This window comes from Pyxicephalus adspersus, chromosome 3 (genome assembly GCF_032062135.1).
Source record: "Pyxicephalus adspersus chromosome 3, UCB_Pads_2.0, whole genome shotgun sequence".
NCBI classification, from domain to species: domain Eukaryota; kingdom Metazoa; phylum Chordata; class Amphibia; order Anura; family Pyxicephalidae; genus Pyxicephalus; species Pyxicephalus adspersus.
Window position 1 is genome coordinate 41678993 of NC_092860.1, and position 20041 is coordinate 41699033.

The 20041-nt window shown below is 40.6% G+C and overlaps 1 long non-coding RNA gene across 1 annotated transcript in view; it reads right to left on the bottom strand.

Moving 5' to 3' along the window:
* Positions 1-12901, bottom strand: part of LOC140326067 (uncharacterized) — a 55166-nt gene extending 42265 nt beyond the window's left edge. The window contains exon 1 of the long non-coding RNA XR_011919775.1: positions 12381-12901. This is a non-coding gene — a long non-coding RNA (uncharacterized lncRNA). The remainder of the gene's footprint in view (positions 1-12380) is intronic.
* Between the last annotated feature and the right edge of the window lie 7140 nt (positions 12902-20041).

The following is a 20041-nucleotide window of genomic DNA, read 5'->3' on the forward strand; positions in this document are numbered from 1 at the left end:
TTCAGAATCTTTTTTTTCTAGATTTTCCTCCTTTAAAATTGGGTGCGTCTTATATTCCGGAGCGTCTTATACGGCGAAAAATACGGTAGCTGCCACTGGCTGACATCAAAGTTACACATGGGAGTACTCCTATCCGCTTGGATCATCAAGAATTGGTTGATGGCCCTTCTCTGTTCGTATAGTCGGTCCAACATATGGAAGGTGGAATTCCAATGGGTGGAAATGTCACGTTTTGATTTGTTGCGGAGAAAGCCATGATTCGATCACTTTATGAATCACATAGAGCAGTTCCTCCCGTGTGACTCCGTTCCCCCAGGCAAACCAGGGGCAGAACAGCGTGACACTGCGGTGCCCTGCACATGTGGTATGCTCGAGGGGCACTGTGAATTGTCCGTGCAGTGGAGGCTGGGGACACGGTGGAGGATGAGGAGGCAGAGGCGGACGTTGTTGCAAGACCAGCGGGGTGGGGACGTGGAGGCGGAAGCGTTGTCACCTGGCCAGGTTGCTGGTGTGGCTGTGGAGGAATCACATTCACCCAGTGGGCCGTTAAGGCATTGTCCCTGATCGTAGTTACAGCTCGGTGATCGATTGCTGATGAAATGACTGATGAGGAGTAGGAGGAGCAGGAGCATCTGTACCATCAGAAGATGGAAATGACATACAGATCCCTTCGGCTGAGGTGGTGGAGCCTTGACTGCCTGAAAGCCGGTGCGTGCCACTGGGTGATGCAGCGGTTGCTGCGGCAGGCTGGACCTCCACATCGGAGCCACGGTTCTCCCAGGCCACTTTATGGTGATGCTGCATATGTTGACGCTGGGCTGTGGTGCCAACATTGGCACCCTGGCCACGCTTCACCTTCTGTCCACATATTCTACATATGGCCATGTTAACCTCCTCTGATGGCTTAACAAAAAACTGCCATTTGGCCATTTGGTGTTGGGGTGATTTTCCCTCCAACACTGACTGACTGCTACCGCCGCTGCCTCCGTGGACCTCTGCACCATTACTTCCCGGGCAGGTAGGCTGCTGCGAGGCATGTGGTCTACCCCGGGCACGTTTGGCTCCCGACCTCCCACTGCTGCCACCCTGCTGACTACCAGCTATGCTACCACCTTGCTGGCTCAGCCGCTGCCTCATGGGCAAGCTGCCACCCTCTTCTCTTGATGACGATGAAGCCCCTTCTTCACCCGACTCCCAAGTGCAATCGGCTTCATCATCATCGAGTAGTGTATGCAGGTCACTGATGTCTTCCTCAACGGTCTCTGGGTCAGGAGCCTGACCACTCGCAACACCACATCCCATGCCACTCTCCTCATTACTACTTGCCCGCCTAGCGGAGAAAGCGGCGGATGTCTCCTCCAGATCTTGGCTGGGCAGTAGCTGCTGACTGTCCTCTACTAGCTCGTCCTCACTGTATAGTGGAGCTGAGCCCACAGCATACAATATTTCTGTGGCTGAGGGAACAGCATGGACAGAGGCAAGTTGAGGACAGGTGAGGGCACAGGGTCTGCTCCCAGGCCATGCCAACTAAGGGTTGTGTCTGACGAACCCACCGACTGTTGGCTGGGGGTGTCTGATGTCACTTGGGATGAAGTGGATGACCGAGTTAACCAATCAAGAAGAGCTGGGTTGCTGGTCAAGACACGACTGTTAGATGACACTGGGAGCTCAGTCCTCTCGCTGCGACTCCTGCTGACACGCCCTCTTAAGCTGCCTGCGCCAGAAACATTTAGGCCTCTGCCACTCCTCTATGGCCTGCCACTTCTCTGCCTGACATACTTTTACTTTAAATAAATAAATTTAAAGCAAATTTAAACACACCTAAAAGTGACGAATTTATTTTTATTTTTGTACAGAAACAGGCCACTAAACGCTTTTAGCACAAATAACTGGAACAGCGAACTGCGTATATATTTTTCTTTTTGTACTCAAATACGTCACTAAATGCTTTCACCACATATTACCGCAGAAGTGAACTGAGAATATATTTGTATTTTTGTACTAAAATACGTCACTAAACGCTTTGACCACAAATAACAATGAAGTGCGTTTATATTTTTCTAGATATATAAATTGATGGAATGACAGAGCTGTATAATGGCTATTTGGATCCCCAAATAATCTTTCCCTGCACTTGTAAATCGCTTTTCTAGCACTGTCCCTAGCGCCTTCTGACGTCTCTCCCTGCACTAAGATGCTGTGAAATGATTCCTTCCTATCCTTTCCCTGCACTTATAAAATGTTTTTTCAGTTTTTTACCACAATTAGGTTTCTCCTAACACTCTCCCTAGCGCCTGCACATGTCTCTCTCTGCACTCAGAACTCGGTAAAATGTCTTAATCCAAGATGGCTGAGGCTATTTAAAGGGGTGTGACATCACAGGGCTGGCTGGCTGCTGATTGGCTGCATGCATGGCATTATGGGTCATCCCGCCTTCCCAGAATTCCTTGCCCCATGTCCTCAAACGTGTAGCCGCCATTTTAGAAAAAATTGTGATTCGTTTCAACGAATCGCGAGGAAATTCGGATTCGTTGCAAATCGAATTTTTCCTGAAATTCGGATTGAATTCCACTTCATCAGCTTCGATTCGCTCATCTCTATACAGAACAGTAAAGTATAACATTTCCTTCAGCAGGATTGTACCTAAAATATGTACAGCATGTAGAAATCTTCTAGAAGGAAATACTCCTATAGCAATGATTCCAATATATACATCTCAGCAGACTTACAGAGAGTCAGGGGTCTTCTCAGGGTGGGATTAGACCCAGAGGCATGGACTCCCCAGGGCACAGGGCTATCCAGGTGAGTACAAGACTGGTGGCAGCCAGGTGTAGTCACATTGCCTTGTCTTTTATTATTAGCTTTTAGTGATTTGTTTTGTATCCTGTCTTTGCTACATAAAACGTTTATTTAGAAAAAAAGCCATCCATAATATGAAGGATTTTATAGGAGAATGTATGGCTTTTTTCCATTGTTAAAATACTAATTAAATTAGGGGAACCATATTAGACATACAAAGGTTAAATGCATGCTGGCACACAGAAAATACCATCTTATTGCTCATTGAAATTTGATGAGAAGGTCAGTGTACAGTCATAGCCAAAAATATTGTCACCATTGCATTTATGTCAGAAAATTGTTATTTTGTTGTCACTGGAAAACCTGGTAACAATAAGAAGAGTGGGCACACATCTCATAGTCCTAAACTAATTTTCTATTTATTTATATTGTGTGTGTCCTTATTTTTATCTGGAAAGCAAAAAAAATGTGAATATTTTCACAAGGGAGTGATTATTTTCTATACCCACTGTATTAGTACTTTTGGCACTGGACTGATTTGGATTTTTGGACTGATTTGGATTTTAAAGTGGACCTGAACTCACAAGATGAAAAGGTGCCATGATATAAGGAAGGGGGTAATGGGTTAATAAACCCGGAGATAAGTTTTAAAACCCTGTTCTAGACAAAATATAATTACACTCAACTCTCACCTCATATAACAGCAGCCCACCATGGTTTCTTTTTGCTGCTTGTCAGTGTTTGCATTTTATTGTTTTAATACAGCCTTTTTGTGGATATATGGAGCTAACTTGTGGTAGAGGACATTAGTCCCCCAGTCCTAGGTGGGCTGGGTGATTGGACCCTCTCTGGTTCTTCTCACACCACATCAGCACTCTTTCCAATATAGTTACTTTGTATCTGCATGCCCAGATAATCCCTACTGTTGAGGTTTCCACAATTATTGTAATGAATCATATCTATTCTTTGTATGCTATCTGTTGGTGAGATAAACAAGACCCTGACCATAGCTGTTTGATTTTCATTAATACATCAGCTTATTTACATATTTCTGTCCTTAATTTCTTATCTAACTGTCCTTATACATGAATGTTGCTCTTCTGTATAGTTTATGTTCCCTGGCTGACCAAACAGACTCACAGCAAGCAATTGAGGTCTAAATACATAATCTAATTGATTGTTTCCATCATAAAGGTGGCGGATTTGAAATGTCCAAAGATGACCCAACTTCTTTTGGTTCATGGTGCAAACCCAAACATCCAGCATTCCAGGACTGGGGCAACCCCAGCTCACCGTGCAGCAAGAAATGGATCATTGGAAACCCTGACTGCACTTCTCCATGGAGGAGCCCATATTCATCTTTCAGACAGAAGGGGGCGTCTGCCAATGGACCTGGCCTCTAATAATATGGTGAATGATCTACAGTCAAAAGGTATTCTGTCTGAAAAGAGACATCATATAATGCAAGATACAATGGGAAGATATGTCACTGTGGATTAAAACCAGACAACTTGTGTACACTCATTTTTCTCTCCTTTTCCATTTAAAATACATTTTTTGTACCTTTTGTTGTGAATTTATCCTGAAAAATAGAAGTGTACTTCCTGGTATGTGTCAGCCTCATAGATAAATAATGTATATATGTAAGGAGAATCTAAGGTATTGCTGCCTCTAATTCCTAGACTAAGGTAATATGAAGTGAGATTTGGTGATGTCACTGCTGTGCTGTTTGTCCTACTTGCTGGAGGCTCTGACATGAGGAAGTAAAGCTCTGCTTCTACCAACATGTCTGCCACCACAGACAGACACCATGCAGGACAAGGCACAGTCAGTGATGGGTAAAGTGTCATCACAAATAACACTGATGCCTGTCCTTGCCCTCTGCATGTTCTGTTTTTGTCACAGTTCCCAGAGCTCAGCTTTTCTTTATCTATTATAATTATTATAAATGCTTTCTATATTTCTAAATCACAAAAATGATAAAGGAAGCATTTATTTATTTATAGTTCAGTTAGAAAAAGAAAAAAAACTATTTTGCATAAAATGTTTTGCTATGAGATGCTTTTAACTAGTTATCTAAATAAAACATGGTATATACTCAAAAATAATTCATAAAACATAAATATTATAGAATTATATTAAAAGCAATAATGTAATTCAGTAAACTTTAATATGTGTTTTATGCTTTTATACAATAAATGACAATGACAATAGATCAAACAAGCACTGTACACACAGCACCATTCAGTTCTATAGATAGACAAAGTGATGAGCGAGCGACACCCCACTGTGGTCCTCCTTGCGTAATGATTGTTCATTGATCAACATTGGGGGACCAATGCACACATGCAAGATTTTCAACTAAGATGATTACGACTATTCATCTCAGATGACAATTATCCAAATTGAATCTAAAGTGAAGTAATAATCTATTAGGAGTAGGCTGCTGTTCATGGACAGGAGGAAGGGAAAAAAAGTTAATAGGAAAGCCCAGCATCTTGGAAGGTTCTTTGAATCTGATCAGGCTGGAATTCCAATATTCAATGTTCTGGAAGGCCATTGTATTTGGATTTTAACCATTATAAGGAGCACAGTCTTCTAAGTTTATTACTGTACTGTTTGTCCTCCAAAACTTTGCTCTGGCTTTGGTGCTTATCTCTAGACATTGATATAATTTAATATAAATATTGACCATTGATAGTTACCTCTATTACGATAGAAAGATTTTTACTGTAAACCCAGAGATTTAGACATAGATTTGAAGTATTTTCTGGGGGGGGGGGGGGGGGGTTCACTTATCACATACTTTGTTCTGCAAATAATATTGTGAAGGACTACTAATGTTGATCAAAACAATTTTTCTTACTTTTAAAGTTAAATGGCCTTCAGATTCCATTGAAAAAGCAGACATTCATGTACATGCATATGTTGGACTTGGGGTGATCCATTGCTGTGTTCACATGTCTATTTACAAGTTCTTATAGTATTTACTAGATGTTGTTTTGTAAGATTTTAGAAATATTATTGTTTATTTGTTTATTGTTTATTTGTAAAATTTTTAAATAAATGCAATCTATACCATATATGCCAGTGGTGCCCAACCTTTTTTTATCCAGGGGCCACATGACATTGACATTGTAATAGAACTCACGTGCCGCAAGTAAACATTAAAGAACTATGTTTAAAAATAGAATCGTTTTAGTTTAAAATTAAATCTAAAGGTTTCGTAGTTACCGTAACATACATGCACCAAATAAAAGTATCGATGAATCAAGAATCTCTGCAATGGATCCTTCTTGGATCATCTTCAGGTCCCTACATCTCCCCATTCCTGAGAAATTAGGTGGTCAGCTCTGTCTGAAGGTAAGTGGTCAGCTATGTGTGATAGCTGGTAAAGAGAATTTAGGGTTCACAAAAGGTAAGTTGCAGTGGTATGTGTGACAGGGTATGTAGCACAGTATGACAAGTATAGTTTTTTGTGTTTTGTGTGTTTTCTTGGCATTTTCTTGTTTTTTTGTGTTTTCTTGGCGCCGTAAAGATGAAATGTTAGGCAGTAGTTAGCCACAAAAGTCCTGCACTTGCAATCACATTTCTCTTTTTCTTACATAGGGATTTATAGAGAGAGGGATAACTATGTGTGACAGGGTAGCATAATATGATGGGTATACCATTTTAATAGGGAAGGAGGGGGGGACATAAGGAATTTACTTACTGGTTCCCACATTTCCAGCTGCCAATATCCTTCTGTTTCAGAGTCATTGAGGGTCACAGAATGTAGGTGTCCAGCTATGCGTTACAGTTAGCTGGCCAACCGCTCAGTCCCTTGCACTTCAGCGCCTGTAGATTTGACTTCAGGTGGCAGTGAGTATCTCCCCCTAGGCAGGGTTCCATGGCACGATTAAGGGGTAACTGTACCGCAACCTTACCGCCAACCTGAACCCAGCCTTGAAGTTTTGTGAACTTTAAGGGGCACCACAGCACACAGACAATTGGCAGTTCCCCAATGTTCATTGCCATGATAGTGGCCCCCAGGGGGTTTCCAGCTTGCAAACTCAGTTTGGGGACCCTGGTATTGAAATAGCCCTCCTTAATGAGAAAATATCTCTGATTGTTGTGACTCATCAGGAACACGTGAAACAAGTGTTACAGATCCTTAGAGGTGCAATTCCTGGGTTATCTACTTTCATCTTCTTTCATGACTAGGAAAGGTTCGAATATTACAAGCCTTTTCAGCTGTGAAGGAGTGTTTTGCTTTTGCTCCTATACTGGTGCAACCAGATGTGTCACACCCACAGTAGGAGCAGTCTTGTCGCAGGGTCCTTCTCCTAGTAAATGGTGCCCATGTGCCTTCTTCTCTAAGAAACTCTCTTCTGCAGAAAAAAATTATGAGGTAGGTAATAGGGAGTTGCTGGCCATTAAGTTAGCTTTTGAGGAATGGCGTCATTGGTTGGAAGGAGCGATTCATCCAATTACGGTAATTACCGATCACAAAAATCTGGCTTACTTGGAGTCGGCTAAACGTCTGAACCCAAGACAGGCCTAACGGTCGTTGTTTTTTACCAGATTCAATTTCATTGTCACCTATCGCCCTGGGGTTAAGAACGTCAAGGCAGACACTTTGTCGCGTGGCTTTCCTGGGGGGGGTGATTCGGAAGATCCCGGTCTGATATTGTCTAAAGGGGTAGTAATATCTGCCCTTTATCCCAACCTTGAGACAGAGGTGTTGGAGGCCCAGGGAGATGCACCGGATTCTTGTCCTCCGGGGAAGTTGTTTGTCCCTTCTGAATTGCGTCACAAGGTGTTCAAGGAACATCACTGTTCAGTTCTTACTAGGTACCCTGGGAGCAGATCCACGGTTGATCTCATCTCTCGTAGATTCTGGTGGCCGGGGTTGCGTAAATGTGTTGAGGGCTATGTGTCAGCATGTAGTACTTGTGCTCGTGCTAAGGTGACACATACTCGGCCTTCAGGATCTCTACTTCTGTTGTCTATCCCATCCCGACCGTGGACTCATTTATCCATAGACTTTATCACAGATTTGCTCAATTCCTCAGGAAAAACGGTGGTCTTGGTGGTTGTTGATCGCTTCAATAAGATGCTGCACTTTATACCATTATCAGGGCTACCTAATCCTAAAACCCTCACACAAGTGTTCATTGATAACATCGTGAAGCTACATGGTATTCCCTCTGAGGTGGTGTCTGATAGGGGTACTCAGTTTGTTTCCAGGTTCTGGAAGGCGTTCTGCACTCGCCTGGGGGTACATTTGTCCTTCTCTTCTGCCTTTTATCCTCAGTCGAACGGACAGACTGAATGCACTAACCAGAATCTGGAGACTTATTTGAGATGTTTTGTCTCAGAGAGAATCAGGAGGGGTGGTCTTCATTTTTGTCTTTGGCCGTGTTTGCCATAAATAACCGTAGGCTATTGTGGACCATGAGTCCACTAATAAGTCGCCCTTTTTTGAGGCATATGGGTTCCATCCGCAATTTGGCACATTTTCTGGTACTGAGACTTCAGGCATTCCTGAAAAGGAAAGACTTTGCTCTTCTTTGTCATCTATTTGGCGGAATATTCAAAATAATTTAAAAAAGATGGGCAACAAGTATTAACGTATGGCTGACAAGAGACATATGAGTGTTCCGGACCTATGAGTGGGTGATTCTGTGTGGCTGGCCACAAGAAACATTAAGTTGAAAGTACCTTCTTGGAAGTTGGGTCCAAGGTTTATTGGTCCATATAAGATCTCTGCCATTATTAACCCGGTTGCCTTTTGTCTCGAACTTCCACAGGCTTTAAAGATTCATAATGTGTTCCACAAATCACTGCTGAAGAGATATGTGGAACCTCCTTCCCTCCTGCTCCTCTCATGGTGGACGGTAGTCTAGAATTTCAGATCACCAGGATACTGGACTCCCGAATTCTCCGCAGATCCCTCCAGTATTTCGTTCTTTGGAAGGGTTACGGTCCGGAGGAGAGAATGTGGGTTCCAGCGACCGAGGTTAATGCTAGTCGCCTAGTGAAAGCCTTCCACCGAGCTAATCCGGATAAGGTCGGTCCTGGGTGTCCCGAGGCCACCCGTAGAAGGGGGGGTTCTGCCACGGTCCCTTCCATGACTGAGGTTAGAAGATCTGTGAGACTAGCTGCACGTGAGGTTATCTGGTTGATATTCACTCCCGGGATGTGAAGAGGTGGTGTGTTGTCCTCTTCAGGGTTCTTGCTCCTCAATTTGCTATTTAAAATAAGTTGAACTGCTTTTGGTGTTTTGTTGTTCTAATGTTGATACTAGGCCTCAGGGAGACGCTGGTTCTTTCATCAGGGAAGGATCCAGTAATCTCAAGCCCAGTCACTATTCCTAGGGCAATTCAGGGAAACTAGGGCTTAGGTTCCAGTGTATGATTATTCCCACTTTCAGGGGATATCTATACTGATAGGAGTCAGGGCTAGGTTAGGGTGTCCGTAGGTTGTGACCGTTTCCTTCTCCCTAGCCGTTAAAGGTCTAGTCCCTTGTCCTTATCCTTATTTGTTCATTCTGGTAAACCTTCCCCCCTCCCCATGATCCATGACAAGAAGATTATCTCAAAGAAATCAAAAACTTAGACCAAGTCAGGTGCCAAACCCGAAATCCACTGAAAAAATTGATGTTTCTCCTTCTCACCAGATACAAAACCTTCCCACACTGAAACAAAGAGGTCCTGCTCAACACTCAATCCGGAACAAGCCCACAACAGAGAAAGAGGCCTAAGATTTTTTTTTTTTATTTTAAACTCCAAAAAAATGTTTTAAATGTTTAAATCAAAATGATCTACTAACAATAAAAATGTTAAACATATATTTATTTTTATATATATCCCGAGTATGACACAGAAGTGACTGGAGCTAATGAGACATTGAATGGCAGAACATTGCACAGACATTGCACTACAAGACTATAGTGACAGGAAAGCTAGTTTACCTGTCATAGGGGAATGATGTGCTGCCCTCTCTGCCTCCCTCCCCACTCCCCACTGTTACACAGAGCCTTCCCACACAGAAAGACATCCCCAGCTTCCCTATAGACATGCTTTTTGCTTTGCTTTTGCCATTGCCATTGCCTGTAATGTTTGAGAAGGGGGCGGGGACACGAGTGATGCCGAGACTACAATTCCCGACATTACTTGTGTCTAACAGAACGGAACAGAACAACGGGCCACGCAGTGATGCAAGTGATTCCAGGAATTGTAGTAGCAGTATCACTCGCTGCAATACGTAGTATCAGGCGGGCCAGATGCAATTCACCTTCGAAATTCCATGGGGGAAAAAAAAAAAAAAAAAAGGACCTTGCAGGCCAAATCTGGTTGATTGATTGATTTCGACTTTGTCAAATGAATTGCTTAGGTGAGGTTGGAATCAAATAAGAGGAGAATATATATAGAATGTGAACCTGACATTCATTTATTACTAGCCATTAATGTTTACAAACAATTCTTATTGCTACGTACACTTAAAAAAAAGCTATTGTTGGAAAACGAACGATTAACAACCAATCAACGATTATTTTGAACAATCGCATTGCACGGTTCTGTACATGCTGTAATGATACAATTGTTCAAATATAATCCACCAATAATGTACACACACTAGATACGATCGTTTGAAGGATGCAGGAAAAGACATGTACTGGATAGATAGCTCTATCGGATCCACCGGGGCGGTCGTTTACTTACAGCAACATTCCTCGTTCATCTGCATCGTTGTTCACTTTTTTTATTAACGATTATCGGACGATCGGTTGTTAATCGTTCGTTTCCAACGATATTTATTGCACGTGTGTACATAGCCTTAGTTAATGTTACCTGTTATTGGGGTGCAGCAGGCATGCAATGACTTCACAACATCTTCCCCAAATGTGTCTAGACATGCCAAGCATCACACCTTATAAAAAATCCAGCTTTTCTACTGCTGAATAATGTAGGGGTTTTTTTGGGAGTTTCTTGTTGTGTAGTACAAATTCTTCTACTACTATTATTACAAAATTCTGAACAAGTAAGAACATTTCACCAGATATTTTTTGTACACAGTGAGATCACTTTGTTTTTTTATCACCTATTTGGCTATTATGTTTATATACAGTGGATAAAAAAGATCAGTTGTGTGCATTGTTTACCTTTTTTTGTTTATGTGTATGTACAATGAACTGTTGTATGTCACTGTCACTGTTTTAGATTCTTTTGTCTAACCAGTGGTGTCACCCATAGCATCTCCAAGACATATAGGGTATAATTCTCAATATGTTGAATATATAGTAATAACCACTGAGCACAGGGAATGTTTTAAGCTGCATACACACGTGCACTTATAGTCGTTGAAAAGGATCTTTCACTATCCTTTCCCACGACTAAGGACTGCACGATCCATGTACATAGAGCACGATTCTGCTCTATGGAGAGGGGAGGGGGAGAACGAGGGCACCCAGCTGCGTGCTCTCCCCTTTCCCCTGCATTAGGATCATCCGTAGTCCATCGTCCATGGTTCGGACGATGGTCGACGGGCGCTGTACACACGGCAGATTCCCGTCTGATATTGGCCCTGAGCCGATTATCAGGCGCGAACCATTGGACGTGTGTACGTAGCTTTACTCTCACTGACCACTGAAGGCAGGGAATGTTTTCCTCTCACTGACCACTGACACATGGGCATTTCTTACACCTATTGAAATTACATTACTACAAGTGATGCCGCATCATTTAATTTTCCCACTGACCGCTGACTCTGGGGCGTTTTTTACACCCACTGACAACTGACATTGGTGCAAATAATACATTAATTGATTACAGACACTTCTATATTTATTGCTATCACTGACCCTGGGGCAGAATAATGTTTCTAATGATTAGGAGATTTTACACATAACAGTTATTCCAGTCAAGTTTTCTAAAACTGGTTCTGAATACAGTTGCAGAACACCTCCAATAAAAATAATTAAAAAACCTGTGATGTGCCAGTTTACCTAAACATTTTAACTAGTTTGGACTAGTTCTAATAACACTGCTTTAGTATACACTTTACAGTATTAAATATTTTTGATTGAATAAGCAAAAATATATAATCAGACAATAAAAGAATGCCACAATCAACTGACATCTAAATAGAATGTTGATGAAAAACTGATTGGGCAATGTATGTTTGGTCATATTGATTTGTTTCATGAATACAGGTTAATTATTGAATAGGTGGATGGTTCATATGCAATGAATCAAAATGTTGAAAATACTAGAAATTTGCTTGGTATAAGCCTAACATTAAAAGCACTAAAGCTATTGTATCAGCATAGCAGCCAGGGCACTAGTATTTTTAAGAAAAGGCTATCTATATGACATCCTCCATAATTCCTTACTACAAATCCTCATTATATAGTAATAGTCTAGCTGTGACAATTTTACCCACCACGCCTACATTATTAACCTGTATCATAATATTTTGCTCTAAGTTTAAACCTTACCATCAAATGTCTATCACCAGTTTTCAAAAACAGCATAGCAACTTTATAGTATACAGACAAGTATAATAACAGACAAAAATATAACCTGATGTTACAGTACCTGCTGAAATGAAAGAGACTCAGATCCCTTAACCAGTCTTGGATTACAATTTGTGGATCAGAAAGAAAAGCTCAGCAGTCAATGGTCAACCACTGGATGAAAGAAGAATCTGGAAGCTTGATAATACCAGAACAATTATTCCCCAGCTTTATATATATTGTGATTTTCTGAATGTTCATCTCTTTATATAGGACGAGGAAGTAAATATTTCTCCAAGCTCAAATGCGTGAATAGCAACTGCCTCTGGAAACTCCTAAAAATCCCCTGCTGAGTCAGTAATGCCTCTAACTTTGTTAGACGGTTTTCAAAAAGCCACTGGATTCCAAGAAATAAAAAGTGGAAAAGAGCTTCATGCTAGCACGCATCATAAAAATATATGACAATACTTTTGGTGACTGAGTTTACTTGCTTATTATCATAAATGAGTCACTTGTATTTATTGTCAGGCTTTTCAAGTCTAACTTTATAACCGCCCTAAGGCAATCATGGTTTACTAATAAGCATAGCTGCTGAGGTCAGGTGAATATCTTGTTTTGAAAACCTTGATAATTTTTAATTTAAAAAACCATTTTATTTAAATCAATTCCACTTGGCAGCATTAGTTCTCATCTAAAGTATATATTCGAAATACAGGGAATATTCCTTTTGTATCCATATATTTGTATACAAAGCCCCTAGCAGCATTACACTAACCATGAAAGGTTCCTGTTGCATGACATAGATATTTGTGATTTGTTTTTTGTTCGTAAATAAAAAAATGTATGTATATATGTATTTATGTTTGTGTAAAATTAGTCATTTCTATATCATGCTTATTTTGCTGAGCTACAGACATTTGATTGAGGTTGATTCAATACAGAAGAAGAATGCTCTAATAAAGCCAACAGCAAAGTCACACTTAAGCTGCGTACACACTTGCAATTTTTGTCGTTGGAAAGGATCTTTCACGATCCTTTCCAACGACAAGGGAGTGCACGATGCATGAACGGTGCTGTACATACAGCACCGTTCATGCTCTATGGAGAGGGGAGGGGGAGAGCCACGGAGCAGCACCCTGCTGCGCGCTCTCCCCTTCCCTTTCATTAGGATCGGCTGTCGTCCATCGTCCGTGGATCCGGCAGGTCGGTCGTCCGGACGATGGACGACACCGACTGTACACACGGCAGATTTTCGCCCGATGCCGATTATCGGGCGATAAAAATCTGACGTGTGTACGTAGCTTTACTGCATGGGGGGCTGTATCTCTCATGTTATTGTAGAAGTTTATTTTTGCTAAAATAAGATTTATACCCTATTCTACGAGGATTTGAAGAGTCTAATTTGGAAAATATTCCTATTATATAATGCTTGCTCCTCCCTGTGCAGAGCTGCTACAAGAACACAGCCTAATAATTTAGCAGATGTATCTGGGCTTCCCATACAAATTTACAATGAGGCCTTGTGATTTCTAGCTAGCTGTATCATTGACATGTTAAAATGATTGCTTGAAGAAATATTTCTGATTTATCTGCATCATTGGCTGTTGAATTTTGACACCTTATGTTTTAACTGTTGCTTGAGAATGTTATTTTGTTTACATTAGGGCTATTTGTTGCTTGTGCTTGAACAATTTTGCCCTCTGTGTTGACATATAAACTACTGTTTGACAAAGTTATCTGGACTACAATAAATATATTTTATGTCTGTGCTTGAATTTTTTATTCATCTTTGCTGAACTAGTGCAAACTGTATATTATAGATTTTTCAGCTATTATTTGTGCATGGTATCTCTGCCACATATAGCTGTTGGCTGATTTTACAACATTGCTTCCAAAAAAGTTGAGACTAATTGCAAAATGTTCAATGTTGTGACCCTAAAAATGTTATTTTTCATTGCACTATTTGCCAGTGAAGTCTTTCATATAATAATGCATCCATGCCCATCTTTACATTATCTCCCCAGGGTATTCTTTGTGTACCCCATGATGTAGGCCTTATTCACAAGATGGCTTTGTATTGCTTTATCTAAAACACAGGAGGGTTGCTGAGAGCAGCCTGCTCCATCTGTATGTGCAGGGCAACACTCCACATTGTACTAAAATGCAGGGCATGCTATCCACAACTATCATGTGTATTGCTGCACATTGCAATAATAGATGTGCTTCCATGTGTCCCCATGGACATAGGAATGAGTATTTGTGACTTTAGAGGTGTTAAAGTAAAAGCTGTGATATGTATGGGCAAACATGCCCTGTAATTCCAGAAATATTAAAACAAAACAAATGTTAAATGCAGCCAAAAGGAATGTTTTCATTTGATTTTTTGTGACTTTTTTTAAAATGCATAAATAACATGTAGGTACGTTGCTACACATATTTTGGAACTGTCCTAGTTTAGTATCGTTCTGGGCGGCTGTAGCTGATATTTTGCAAAGGCTGACAGAAGTGTCGATACGGGATAAACCAGAGCTTGTCTTGCTTCATGTATCAGCAATGTCAAGGAAATGCTATAAAAGGTCGCTGCTGCGACATTTGTTGAATGCAGCCAAGGCTTGCATCCCCCCGCTATGGAGACAAACTGCTCCACCTACTGTGCAGCAATGGTTGACCAGGGTAAATGATATTCAATACATGGAGGAGCTTATGAGTGCGGCCCACAATATAAACAAACATTTCTACGCAAAAAAAATAGGATCACTTTTTGCATCAAAAAATGACAGAATTAGAACGCTAGGGGGGTTAATGATCACTCAGCCATAAGCTCTACATTACATTGAGGGAAAGAGTACATGTGGGAAAACACCTTAAACAGATAGATAAAAAAGATAATGTTTTTCAAATTTGGGGTTATGTTGGAAATACATTGGTTTGAATTGATCAAATAGTGTACTAGCTGAGGTTCTCACATTTCCAATGAATACAGCATACTATCATAAGTCATGAACTGAATACAATGTATTACAATGCGTATATTTTTTAACTGAGATTCACAGCCGTTGCACTGCAATTATAGTAAATGAAAACAAACACAGCACCACCTAGTGGGGTAAATAGGAACAATAGCCACTCATAAACCAGTATTACCAGCATTTTGATTCACAGAATAACTTTACCTGTTGTTTTTATTGTTTTCACATGCTTTCACAAGTTCTTGTGAACCCTTATCCCCCATCCAGCAATTTTGGCGATAATACCATGTTCAGGGACATTGAAAATTTAGTAAAAGCAAATATTTTTTTATAAAAGTCTGTAAAACATGTATCTTGTTCTTACCCTACTCTTAAAAATATGGCACACTCACAAAAGAAAACAGCACACAATATATAATATTATTTGAAATCTGTATCACAAGGCATACTAAAGGCATTACTGCTTAAGACTGGGTCTACATGAACGGTTTTAAAAACGCATATAAACATTCTTACCACGTTTATATGCGTTTTTATGCACTTTTACAAACTTTTTAAAGCTTAACTTTAAAACGCTAAAAAACTTTTATTAACTCATATGACGCGTTTTACCGCGAATTGCGCGATTTTACATAAGCGTTTATAAAAGTTTTACTTTTAACCCTTTCAGGGAATGCGTACAGGGGTACATAAAACCCCTTATGCATTCCCTGAAAGGGTTAAATATGTGTAAAAAAATTGGACGAGGCTTTAATGTTAAATTATTTTATTAAATGTGTGTTTGTGTAACTAAACTTTTTTTTTTTTTACAGGTCAACTAAATGATTGGACCCGAGCTGCAATCATGACATGAGCACAGCCATGGCACTCCTCCTGACAGTGAGGGATCGCAGGGCACTAGGGTTTAAATGAGGACAAGGCTCTCTATTCACTTCTAGTGCTCTGTGATTGGCTGAGGTTTTAAGTTTCTTAGCCATTCAGCACTAGACATGAATGAGGAGACTTGTGCCCATTCACCTCAAGTGTTCTGTGATTGGCTGAGAAATAGGAAACCCTGATGACAGCTCAAGCATTATCAGGATGTCCCTATCCTCAGCCAATCAGGGAGTAAAGCAATCAGCGGAGCTCTGCTATGCTTTCACGTCCGCTCCCTGATTGCTCCTGCAGCCCTAGAGGAACTGTAGTATGTGCTACAAGCGTTTTCATGCGTTTTCTCCCGTTTATCCTACATTTTAATTTTTTAAACGTTGCAAGCAACGTTTACTATAAAGCTCAAAAACGTGCCTGAAGGAAATGGTATAGATTAGCCCATTGGTGTAGATTAGGCCATCGGAAGGCATGGGGACTTCAAACATGGGCTTTAAAAGCCTCAGGTTAAACGCTGGGGAAACAGTCTGTGTAAACTAAGCCTAAATCAGCTTTCACACTACTCTGGCTTGGAAAGTCATTTCACAATGATTACTACTTGGGTTGATGCTATGGAGTTTTTTTAATGAATGCAGAGCAGGGCCTGGGTTGTCAAATTGAGAGGCAGTTATGTAAATTACACAGAGAGAATGCCGCTCACATAATGCCATGGTTACAAAATGAGAGCTGTGATTTTTGTGTCTTGGCCCAGCCCTGACAACAACTGTAAAAGTACAACTTAAAATGTGTGTATAATGTGGTACCTAAAACTGAGCATAAGACAAAGCTTTTATTGTAGTTATAAATGGTGTGTAAGAGTCAGGAATTTTGTCTAGTTTCTATTACTATTTGTGCCGTAGTTGGAGAGAAATGTCCTCTTTGTGACATCAGGGCAAGAAATATGTTGGAAATTGGTATTACATCTAGAGCAATGGAACTGGAGAAGTGTTCTCTTTCCTGTACAAAACAAATCAATCAAGTCTGTTGGCTTTTATGCTCCTGATTCACTGATTTTTAAACTTTAAACTTGTCAGGATGTTGTTATTAATATTATTATTATTAATAAACTGTATTCATAAAGCAATACCATATTATGCAACGCTGTACATTAAGGGGTACATAAAACCTACACAGACGTTTTCCCCAGCGTTTAACCTGCCTTCCACTGAGCTAATCTACACCAGGACGTTTCCTTGAGGCACGTTAATGAGCTTAATCCTAAAACGCTCGGGTAAAGCTGGAAAACGCCCACAAACATGGGAAAATGCAGGTAAACGCCTCCATTGACTTCAATAGGGCGTTTTCTGGCGTTTATAAGCACTTAAAACGTAAACGCATTAAAATCGCGGGAAAACAAGGCAAGCTTTAAAACTCTAATAAAAGTGCTTTAAAACACGTGCTTTTAAAAGTCCGAGTAGACCCAGCCTACATAGGGAGAATTGAATCACTAGGATAGCCTGCATCTGTAGCTATTGCTTTAATTCTGTAAATTCTATTAGTTTATACAATTCTTTGAATTTAGAGTTATTTAATTCTGGGATTATATCTACCTAAAAGGAAATGTTGCAGTAAAGTAAAGTTGTATGGGTATTCTTGTATGGGTATATAGTTTCCAATTAACCATCAGGATTAGTCCCAGTATTTTCAACACCCTGTGTGAAATTAGACATTGGTGCTTCTTTACTCAGGTTCCGATCACCTTCAATCACAAGGGAGGATTAGCATAAAGTTTACCCTGAGATAGAGAAGGGCATGTCAGATTTTGGGCTCTGCATCCAGACCAAATGTAGGATTTCCAAAGGGACCATGCCTAAGGAAAGTAAAAATGCAGAACAAATTGGGGATGTGACAAAATGGTACCAATAATGGAGGAGCTTTAGACAGCATTGTTAATGAGCCTACTGTTTACCCTGCACACGGTCTATGTGTCCACTAAAACAGCTTCAATTTCCTTGCCAAGTAAAAACCCAGAGACACCTCAGCATAAAGGATTGTTTCTCTTATATATGATATATATTTGATCACATAGCACAGACAAGAGCCAGTAGCATGTAATATCCTTTTTAGGGGTCAGTAGTATGTAACATTGCAGAGGTCAGCTGTATTTATTACAAAGAGCAGGAGTCACTAGTATGTATCATTATAGATGCCTGAGAGGATTCCAGGACTTAGTATTTTTGGAGGGTCCAGGTGTCAGTGGAAAGTACCACAAAATCTGGCAGGAAATAGTGATAGCAGTCAATAATATGGAAAGCAGAGAGCAGAGGTCAGTAGTAGGTATGAAACATGTAGAATGCAGTAATATGTAACACAAAGCAGAAGACCGTAGTCAGTAACTTAGTGTTTAGAGGTAAGTAGTAAGCATGATAGAGTATGTAGGGGTCATTAGTTTGTAATAATTCTTTGTAAGAATGCAAAGCCATATGTAGCACAAAACATATTGCTCAGTGAGTGTTTAGAGGTCAGTAGTATATAATGCAGAACCACAAAAGTCACCATCTTAAATCCCAGCCCCAGGGGTTGGTGTATGCAACATAAAAATTTTATGTGTCCAGAAAGTATATAGCTCAACTAACAGCAGCCACTGATATATTTTACTACCATCCTATTATTTGTAGCACAGCAGTATCCCCAATACAACAAATTGTACTCACAAATGCACTTTATATACATGGACAGCTGGGCCGAGGTTCATGTTCAATCCTGCTGTTCACGTTCAATCCTGCTGTTCACGTTCAATCCTGCTGTTCACGTTCAATCCTGCTGTTCACTTTTTCTGCAAGCGTCTACAAACATTCCTCCCAGCAAACGTCAAGGTGGTTGCAGAAGTATCCACAGATTCCCAGCTGTTGTTTGCAAAATGGTTATCCAGGGCAATATTCAAGGAGGAGTTTTTATGTTAACACTTCATTAATGCAGAGCTCCAATCATCTCTCCAAATTTGCTATATTTTCTGTAAAGACGACCACATACTGTGCATTTGTCTCTGCTGCCAGGTCTACAGCATGCATGCCCACCTCCCCAGATAAAAGGAGTGCAAGCTTTTGATTGACTGCATGGGAGAGTAAATGTATTTTTATGTATGTTATCTGTAAACACTTTTAAAAGTAAATATTTATTTGTAGATGTAAATTCCTCATTTAAATCTGTTGGAGGAAACATTGCAGTTGTGGCCTGAAAAGCAGACAGAAAGGTGACATATAGTGAACAAGTCCATTCCTGCTGCTGAGTGGAAATTCTACAGATGATGAAGCAATCAGCAATCTACAGTAATTTGGCTCACACTATGCCCCTTCAGGGTGACAGCAGGGGCCTGTACCTCACCCTAAAATGAAAACCACAACTGAATGCTTGACTGAGCTGTGGCCAACCCCAAGATTCACTGCTCTTTCAATTACAGAGTGAGGGTGAAAAACAAATGAGGGTTTACAACAGACTCCACTTTAAAGGAAATTATTAGAGATGAGTGAATCGAAGCTGATGAAGTGGAACTCGATCCGAAGTAGCAATTCGATCAGAAAAAATTTGATTCGCAACGAATCCAAATTTCCTCACGATTCGTGGTAACGAATCGCAATTATTTCTAAAATGGCAGCTACACATGTGAGGACATGGGGCAAGGAACTCTGAGAAAGCGAGATGACCCATAATGCCATGCATGCAGCCAATCAGCAGCCAGCCAGCCCTGTGATGTCACACTCCTTTAAATAGCCTCAGCCATCTTGGATTAAGACATCTTTCTGAGTGCAGGGAGAGATGTGCAGACGCTAGGGAGAGTGTTAGGAGAAACCTCATTGTGAGAAAAAAACTGAAAAAACGATTTATAAGTGCAGGGAAAGGATAGGAAAGAATCATTTCACAGCATCTT